We start from the raw sequence: 10,388 nt of genomic DNA, 5'->3' as shown, positions 1-10,388 counted from the left end.
TGAAAATTGACTTGACCTCAGGTGATCGTACAATGATTCTTCAATGTTTTCAGCCATTTCATCAATTCGTCTGTGCACAGAATTATTACTCAAAGAATTTTTCGGATAATATCTGCGGCCGGTTTATGAAGCACGGTAGTTATTACTTCATTTATTGCTGGCAATATTAACTCTTCTCCGATGTTATGTGGTTTGCCTTTTTGAGCAATTAACAAAGAGATATTGTACGAAGCTCGAAGTCCGTCGTCATCTTGTTTAGCAGCCGCCGAAAATAGTTTTGCTACACTTGGCTGAGTATTATGCTTCTTCTCTAGGTCTTGAAAATATGCTACATTCTTGTCTCTCTTATCTGGATGCATTTTATTCAAATGATGTTGCAGTCTTGAAGCCTTCATTGCTTCATTCGAAAATGTTTTTAGACATAGAAGACACAAAGGCGAGGATGGGTTTGTGGGATTTTCAATAAATCCGAATTTAATGTATTCCGCACAGTATTGCCGTCTCTTCTTTTTTACTTTCGACATTGTTTTGCTTTGAGAAATACGTTTAACTTCGCGAGTAGTGTAAAGGAGGCGTAAGTAATGCTCATCTATTGCGCGCAAAACCACAAATGAATATAAAATAAATATTACATTGTTTATATAGGGCTTAAGCACAATTATTATATAGTAGTCCAAAAATATGAATTCTTCTCCTTTTCGGATTATCTTATTTTTCCCAGAAATACATTTGTAAAAAAAGGATCTTTCTCCTTTTCTTATTATCTTATTTTTCCCAGAAATACATTTGTAAAAAAAAGGATCTTTATCCTTTTTTTATTTTCTCCAGAAATACATTTGTAAAAAAGGATCCTTTTTTTATTTCCCACATAAAAGATTTAAGGAGTTCAAAAGCTCAAAACGTGCGTTACATCAGCTACATACCCGACGTCATTTCGCAAGTGATAAAATAAATTGTTCAAGAGCTCAAAGCATTCGTTACATTAGCTCGAACCTACCTACCCTACACCTTTGCGCAAATGATTATATTATGATAGCAAATGCGCACATACAGATTTGGCAATGGCAATAGCAATACGTTTGACAGTTAGTATTCTATAAATTCTATCCTGTCGAGATGCCCCTTTATGAAACGGAGCGACCGATTGACATGATTTTCATTTTTTCTATATTCAATAAAATAGGACAGATATATGAACTTCGCGGAGAGAAATATAGAACCGAGTTTGAGCAGACTTTTAATTCATATTAGTTGATGTTCACAAGTTGTTGTTGAGAGTCGAGAGCTCATGTAGTCGTTGTCTAAGAGGCCTCCTAGCTAAATAAAATTACAAATAACCCCCCATTTTCTTTCTGGGTCTCTTACCGCCCCCCTTGATACCTGCAGCGCCCACAAGGGGGCGTTATCGCCCACTTTGGGAAACACTGCCTTATACCCTTAGAATTAATGTAAACTCTATCATTGGAAGGTTTCGAAAAAGGCCCAAAAATAATAATACCGCTCGACGTTCGGAGCGCTAGGAGTGAACTTTAAACGCGGTTTTCTCAAAACACATTTTTTTAAACCGGCGCACATGATTCAGTTCGAACTACTCAACCGACGCACAGTGGTTCCATTTGTATGGAGGATAGCGACAAAAATAGTTTGAATAGAGATACTGACCTGCAATATACACAGCATATTTCTGTTCATGCAAGTACGATATTCTGAAAAAATCGCAATTGTATAACGCCCACTTTTCATATTCTACATATATAATTCTAACGTTAAAATACCTGAGCATGTGATAAATTTTGTTCCAATTCCCGGATTTATTATTAATGAATAGAAAAGAAAACGGATGTGCCATTTAATTTTATAAAATTAAACAATTTATTTTTCACAGTTCAAATAAAAATTTTATTAATTTGGAAGAAAGATAAGGACGTTTTCAACCTCAATAAAAAATTCCTACGTAATTAGTCTTCCAACAATTTTATTGTAGATTTTAAAAATGCGCTTTTCTTTTTGCATGGCAATTTTCGTTGACCTGTAATAAATGGATCTAAGCTCAACAAAAACATATTTAGTAAATCCATATTTGTTGCAATTCGAGAAGTTTTCCTCGTATGTTGAAGCTCATACCTCTTAATATCCTTGTTTTTGGCTTCCGCAGCTTCCTCTGATAGTTCTCCTATGGATATTATTGCACTCTCGATGACTTCGGAACCATGCACTAGGATCTTGTGAACTGAAGGTGGAAGATAGAACCAAGGGTACTTCTCTACAAGCCCTTTAGCAGTTTCAAGTGCGAATTGCTTAAATTTGTCCGCGTTTATTTATATCCTGATGACATAGCTTGCAGTAATGCTGCACATCTTAGTATGAGCTCTTCGTCAACGCCCGTTATTTGAGAAACCAAACCAGCATTATTAAAAAAGTGTCTAGCCGTGTTGCCATCGTTTGACGTCCCACTACCTCCTGTTTTTGGCATGTCCACTATTAAACCCATTTCTGATCTAAACTTATTTCTAACCTGAATTTTTTTTTCCATGAATTGAGTTTTATCTTCTGCCGACCTAATTTGCCATTTTATCAATTTCTGCCAATTTTGCTATTCTACGTTGCTTAGTCCGTTAGGAGCATGTAGAGAAATCAGCAGTTGGGCGACCACGTTTACTCGCTTTTGCTTCTTCTTTTTCAGATGGCAAAGATAGAGTTTCGAGACTTAAGGTAACAATCTCTTTGTAAGAGATCCAATCCGAGTAGTTTCTTATAACGTCTGCCTTTACGTGATGGTTTTGTTTCCACATCACCCCAATGCGTCTGCATAAATATTTTACACATTTCAGTATATCATCAAACGGATGTTCGTCACCTTCAAAACCTGTTTTTCTGACTATATTCTGACTATATCTTCAAAAACTTCATCAAAAACTTCCTGACCTTTCGTCGTATTTGATCCATTTTTGGAGCACCAAATTTCAAAAATATAGGAGCGCGAAACTATGCATTGATTAGACGTTCCTACGATAAGAAATTTAAAAAATAAAAATCTCAGAGAGAGAGAGTGAGGCAACAACAACTAATTCTGTATTTGTTTATTGACATTACTTGCAAAAACCAATGCTATAACACGCACATTTGATGTACAAAATACACTTTGAAACTAAAAAGTTAGGTTAGTTTAATGAACTTTATTTAGAAACCTGCAAATCCCTGCACATGAACTTAATATTATTTTAAACTATATACTTGTATCAACATTTACACACTAATCCGGTCACTGCATTCGGTTGACAAAGTTACTAAATCTCCAAATACATTTAAAAAGAACAACAAAACTGAATCAAAAGACACTTCATTAAAATTTGTTATTCTAAAAACAACAGCACAATTTAAAAAATTTTTATTACTGAAAAATAATACTATTACCATCTACTTTAATTTCCATTTTCAGTATTTTTATTTAGACACTTTTTTAAATTAAACTTTTACAGTTGAATGTACACGTTGCTTTCGCTTTTATTTTTGTCAACTATTTACTTCTGTGCAAGGCCGTACATATGTTGCTTTCACTCAAGAAGTTCCGTTAGAAATAATCGAAACAAACTCAAAATACATAAACTTGATGGCATATGCAACTTTTTATTTAGCTACAAGCCCAATATATAAACATAGACTTTTTTATTTTTGTCGTATGGGAGGAACCACCGTGCGACGCCTGGCTATCGTCCCTACTAGATTCATAATTTATTAACAATCATATGACAAACTTTATGTAAAAAAACATGGGAAAAAATTGAAAACAAAAAGTGAATTACTGTATAATATTTACATTAAACCCATTTTTCATAAATTTTAGAACACAGATGCCCTGCTGTGTCTATTACAATCCTATAGTATATCTTAACTCAGTGTTTAGTTATCGCATTCGTTTAACAGCATCTTGAAGGCGTCATTTGAAAACATCTGTTTCAACTAAGTACATAATTTACTTAATTCAATCTTTACTATTCTTATACAGTATTAAACGTAGAAGTGGCGCCAAAATTCTTTGCACAGACAAGATATCGGCAATTTTATCTTTCGACGTCACAATGCAAGCGATCAAAAATCTACAAGCCGTTAACATATGAAGGCATTGCAAAGTAAAATTAAAAGTTTTTACATGGTGCGTTCCAAAGTAAACAGGTGCGTTAGAATCTTTATCGATTGTACAGTGAGAGTTTCATGCCATCTCATAAATTGGAAGCGAATTTATTTTGTTTTCAAATTGTTTATGGCGCTTATTGCCTATACCGTAGCAGAGTGCACCAGTGGTTTTAATGCTTTCAAAGGGGTCGTGAGGACATAAATGACGATCAACATGTAGACCAATCAAAATCCGTGATCACCGAAAATTCCATCGAAACTGTGGGTGAATTCATCAAAAATCAGTCGAAATCATCATTGAAATTCATGGAAATGGAATTGAACATCTCTAAAACATCGATTTATCGCATTTTGACCGAACATTCGACGTGTGTGGCCCGAATATCGCGAAGATGAAAGTTTTGTTGCACGACAATGCGCCGTCTCATCGATCGACGCCTGTGACCGATTATTTAACCAAAAATCACATTTTAACCATTAACCACTCCCCGTATTCATCGTGCGACTTCTTCTTTTTCGGAAAAATGCATTTTCCCATGAATAGAAATCGTTATGCAGACGTAGACGACATTCAAAAGTAACTGCCTTGTAACTGCCACAGTTCTGTGCTGTCTGATTGATGATCGTTCATCTAAAACTCCGCCAAGCCTGTGCTTCTTACTAGCACTTTCGTAACATGTTGCGCTGGGATGGCGTGTGTTGCTGGAAGTGACGTGTTTTTACCACTGCGTATGCATGTTTGTTGTGTTCTCGTCTGCATGTCTATTATCTCCTTCTTCTTGTGTTTCTAGAAGTGGCATGGTTTTCTCGTGCACTTAGGACAGTTATAGAATGGCAGGTCTTGTTGCTGGACCTCCAGTCTTTTTCCGTAAAAATTTTATTTGGAACCTGTCGTCCTTTATTCACCACACGATGTTCATGTACAAAGCGTTCAATAATGTGCTAACCTGTGGACAAACTCAAATTTACTATTTCAGATATTTGACGTTGCCATATTTCTATTTTAATATGATTCATCACTAACACACGCCTTTTTAGTTATGAAGTGCTATGGTTAATAAATGCAGGTTTGAATATCACCTTTCGTTCAACTCATTCTACATTTGGGACGAAGTCATGTGTAGAAGTTCACGCAAGTGAGGAAGGTTCTCTGAGCGCTATTCACCTGAGAGTGGTCAGAAACGATTGCTTTACATATGGCTCAAGCAGCTCACGACTTCCGGCCTTAGACCTAGTATTCTCTGTATAGCCAATAAACACCCATTGGAAGAGGAGACTAAGTTAGATGGCTAAACATCCCATAGGGTTGTGCGCTAGGTTTGGAACCCGCCAGCGAAAAAACCCTACCAATGAAAACGAAACAACAGCTTCGGATAAGTGAGCCCCATAGAATGTCCGGTCTCTTAATTGGAAATGTGCCGCTGTCCAGCTGGTTGTTGTCCTCGTTAGAGTAAAAGCTGACATCACCACCGTGCAAGAAATGAGATAAACGCGGCAAGGACCGAAGCGAGTAGGTTTATGTGGCATTTACTACAGTAACCACATAAAGGAGTGCAAATTCGGTGTGGGAATCGTGGTAGGAAAGAGACACCATCATCGAGTACTAAACATTCCGAAATGGGTTTAGGCTGATCGGCTTCGCCGGGGCCCGAAATATAGTAATCTGTGGTACCAGATATGTACCAGCGTAAGAAAATTCTTCCATCTCAATGTTTTAGAAGTGCGTACGCTCCAAAGTCCTAACATTAACACGGACCACTATCTTGCTGCAAAGACAAGGGAGGTTCGACATCGAAAAGCTGGGGTCACAAGAGGTAGCCGAACGATTTTTTAATCGACTTGCACTTCTTCTCTCTAACAGCACTCGTCAGCAACTGGTATAAGGGAACCTTGAGACGGCATTTCAAGCTTTTGCAAACGAAACCATTGATTTTCGAAAAATATGTCAGGGAGAAAACAGACTGCAACGTTACGATCGACCATAGCACGTGTGAGGTGGGATAGAGTTGAGGAGGAAAGCGACACGCATGGGCAGACAGAAAAAAAAGATGCCGGAATGCGTGTGTATGAAGAGCTTTACAAGATGGCCGACAGGAGTAATTCTCGAAAATTCTACAAAAACTGCGGCGACTAACAGAAGGTTTCATGACCGGAGCATACTCTTGTAGAACCCCCAGAGGTGATCTAGCGAGTGATGCCCACAGCACACCTAAATTGCAGAGAGAACATTTCTGCTGAATGATTGTGAAAACATATCGTCAAAAGAAGGCAAGACCGGATCACACTCTTGTAGAACCCCTTAAGGTGATCTAGTGACTGATGCCCACAGCATACTTAACACTTCTGCTGAATAGTAGTGAAAGCATAACGCCAAAGATTCCCCAATCGATGACAGTAGCAAAGAGATTCCATTGCCCGACCATGCAGAAGTTGGACTAGCAATTACCCGCCTGAAAAACAACAAAGTGGCGATGGCCGATAGATTACCGGCCGAGCTTTTCAAATAAGGCGGCGAAGAATTGATAAGGATCATGCATCTCTGCTTCTTTGTAGATTGTGGTCGGCCGAAAGCGTGACCAACGATTGTAATTTAAGTGTACTCTGACCAATCCAAAAAACGGAGACCCCATAATCTGCGCCAACTACTGTGGGATAATCTTCCTGAACATCGCATATAATGTTCTATGGGGCGTATGGGGTGAAAGATTAAAGACTATTGTCAAAGAACTGATTGGATCTTTTGGTGTGGCTTTAATCCTGGGAAAACAACAACTGACCAGATTTTCACCATTAGCCAAGTCTTGGAAAAGACCCGTCGAAAGAGGATCGACACACAACACCTCTTTGTCGATTTTAAAGCTGCTTTTGACAGCACGAAAAAGAGCTGCTTTTATGCCTGTAAGTCTAAAATTGTTATCCCCGCAAAACTAATCCGGTTGTGTAAACTGACGTTGAGCAATATCAAAAGCTCCATCTGGATCGGGAAGGACCTTTCTACCGTGCAGCTTCTTCAATTGATTGCTGGAGAAATAATTCGCGCTGCAGAACTAAATAGAAAAGGTACCATCTTCTGTAAGAGTGTACAGCTTCTTGCGAACGCCGACGATATTGATGTGATAACAAAAAAATCGAATTAAGTATTTGCCGCAGTACCCGCCGGGGGAAGCAGAGGATGAGGAAGACCTCCACTCTGTTGGAGAGATCAGGTGGAGAAGGACCTGGCTGCACTTGGTATCTCGAATTGGCGCCAAGTTGCGAAAACTCGGTTATAACCGAGTAAGCGGTGTCAACGCCAATAAAAATTACAAAGAAGAATAATACAATTCCGTTTGTTGCGACTCGCGACGAAAAATAACGCTACTTTTAGCTGTATCGTTTACGCTGTGACGAGAATTTCTATATGTTATTGTTTTTATTTTGTATTCCAATGAAATAAATGGACAATTGTTTGTATTTTATGTTGAAACATTAAAGAAAACAAAATAATAAAACGTCTCCATACTCTATTTTTCGTTTTTGCGAAGTGTAAAGAACTATTTAATAATATACAAATCAATTCTATATGCACCAGACTAGGTGTGAGTGACTGAATATATATACAAGGTGTATTTCAAAGTAAACAGGACTTTTTGAATCTAGCGCCCCCTGGTGGCGCCATCTATATTTCGACTGGTGCGTTAGAATCTGCTATTTTCATCGATTGTCCAGTGACCCAGTGGATTTCATGACATTTCATTGATTGCAAGTGGAGTTATTGCGTTTTAAGTGTCACTATGTTTGTGTTATCGGTGCTAAAATGAGCTTCGAACAGAGGGCCAACATTAAATTTTGTTTTAAAATTGGTAAAACTTTAGCCGAAACGTTTCAATTGATGAAACAAGTTTATGGCGATGATGGCCTATCCCATAGCATAGTACACGAGTGGTTTCAATGTTTTCAAAGTGGTCATAACATAAATGACGATCAATAGTGGGCAAACAAAATCCGTGGTCACCGGAAATTCCATCGAAACTGTGGGTGAATTCATCAATCGAAATTCATCAGTCGAAATCATCATTGAAATTCATGGATATGAAATTGAACAACTCCAAAACATCGATTTATCGCATTTTGACTGAATATTTGGGCTTACGAAAGGTGTGTGTACGGTTTGTTCTGCACAAATTGACTGACGACCAAAAATTGCTCAGAATCCAACATTCGAAGGACATCATTGTGACCCATTATTTGACAAAGAATTACATTTGAACCATTAACCACTCCATGTATTCACCTGATATGGCACCGTGCGACTTCTTCCTTTTCGGATAAAGGCATTTGCTTATGAAAGGAAAGCGTTATGCAGACGTAGAGGACATTCGAAAGGTTTGCACCGACAGACCGGCATCCATACCGGCCAACGAGCTAAATCACTCATTCGACATGGACCGTGCGAAAAGCTGTATTGAAGCAGAAGGAGACTATTTTGAATAAAATAATTTGATTTTGCCGAAAAAACCATTTTTTTTTTGTAAAGTCCTGTTTACTTTGGAACTCACCTTGTATTTATGGCGTATTTAATCTTCGTTTTGTCTGCTATCAGCCCGAGGTAGTCAGCTGGGTTTGCCAGTGTTTCTAGTTGAACCTCTGTTTTTGCCATTTGCTGACTCCCAGGGAAATACGTTTTAATAAGTACCCTCATAGATTCTTCTGCAGAGGAGGTTAAAGCATTTCCTTCCGCCTTTATGTAAGCAATATTGGTGTGTCTTTTGGATAGCTTTTCACCCAGCCTAGTGGATTCTATGCAACTTTCTTTCGATGTGCAGAAAGATCGCCATGTGTCAGTTTTGGCTTTCCCGACTGCTTTTTTGTATCTTTTCATGATATTTTTGTAGGGTTGCCAGATTTTGGTTCTGTAACTCTCAATGAAAGCTTTCCATTGTTGTATTCTCAGGTTCTTAAAATCACTATTCCACCAAGGAGGAGACTTACTCTTTTTCAGAACTGTTAGCGGAGTGGATTTATTATTTTTATGTATGTTTTTATTTTTATTTTTTTTTTATTGAAACGTAATAAATGATGATTTTACAATTCATTGAAATTACAACTAGTGATAAATGTAAACTAACAAGCAATATTTTTCCCAATTTATGAAGTAAAACAATAAAAGCTGTAATAACAAGCTTTTCTTTTTTAAACTAAACTTAACAACTAAATATAATGATATTTGTTATTTTCTTAGATTCTTAATAGATCATGAAACTTTGTTCTTTTCAGTCTGCGCCTGCTATTTCTAGTCCCTCCTAGTTGTCGGCCTTCAGTGTTTACATGATTTTGTAACCTCTTTGCATGTATCGATGCTGTTTCGCGATTAAATGAAGATCACGATGCATATCCGAATTGCGTATGTACCACGGGGCATTTACCATTTTTCGCAGAACTTTGTTATGGAATCTTTGCTCCGCTTCGATGTACTTATAACGGGGCAGCGCATCCCCATAGTTGAATTCCATATGTCCAAATAGGCTTCAAAGTTTGATTGTAGACTGGGAGTTTATTTGATGTTGCTAAGGGTGATTTCTTGCCGATCAACCAGTTTATTTTGCAGTATTTTAGTGTTAGTTCTGAAACCATTTTTTGTTTTTGTTCCTACCAATTCGACTTTGAATCAGGGGCGGATCCACGGGGGGGAAACTGAAGGAGAGTTCCCCCCGCCCCCAAAAGTAAAAAGTTATACATTATATCCACTGAGCCACAAATGTCATAAAATATCAAAATCATTTTCATCTTATTTTAAAAGTTTTAAAATTTATATTTGCGATATCGATATGCAAAATAAACCAATGCTTACACAGGACAAACATACATATATAGGTACATTTAGATACACATATACTTCCTTTGGCACATTTGTCTGTATGTTTACAAAAGCAAATACGAGCCACATACATATGTATGTACATATGTACAAACATTTATAAGGAAATACTACTGTGATCAAATTGAAAAGTCAATTTTGTCCATTTTATCTCCATCAAAGTAATCCCCTCCCACCAAAACGGTGTCCTCGGAGTGGTCATGTGAATTTGCTGAATAGCCAGAAGTTACACGAAGGTAAATTAGGCGAATGCAGTGGTTGCATCACGATATTAGTTGAAGATGTGGCGAAATGATCACAATAACCAATGCAGTGTGAGATGGTGCATTATCGCACTTCTTTGTGCCGTGAAATTTAGCATAGATGTCCCTAGCAGTACTACCAACTTCCAGGAAAA

This window comes from Bactrocera tryoni, unplaced genomic scaffold, assembly GCF_016617805.1.
Source record: "Bactrocera tryoni isolate S06 unplaced genomic scaffold, CSIRO_BtryS06_freeze2 scaffold_189, whole genome shotgun sequence".
NCBI classification, from domain to species: domain Eukaryota; kingdom Metazoa; phylum Arthropoda; class Insecta; order Diptera; family Tephritidae; genus Bactrocera; species Bactrocera tryoni.
The sequence above is the reverse complement of the archived record's forward strand: the minus strand, read 5'-3'. Positions refer to the sequence as shown.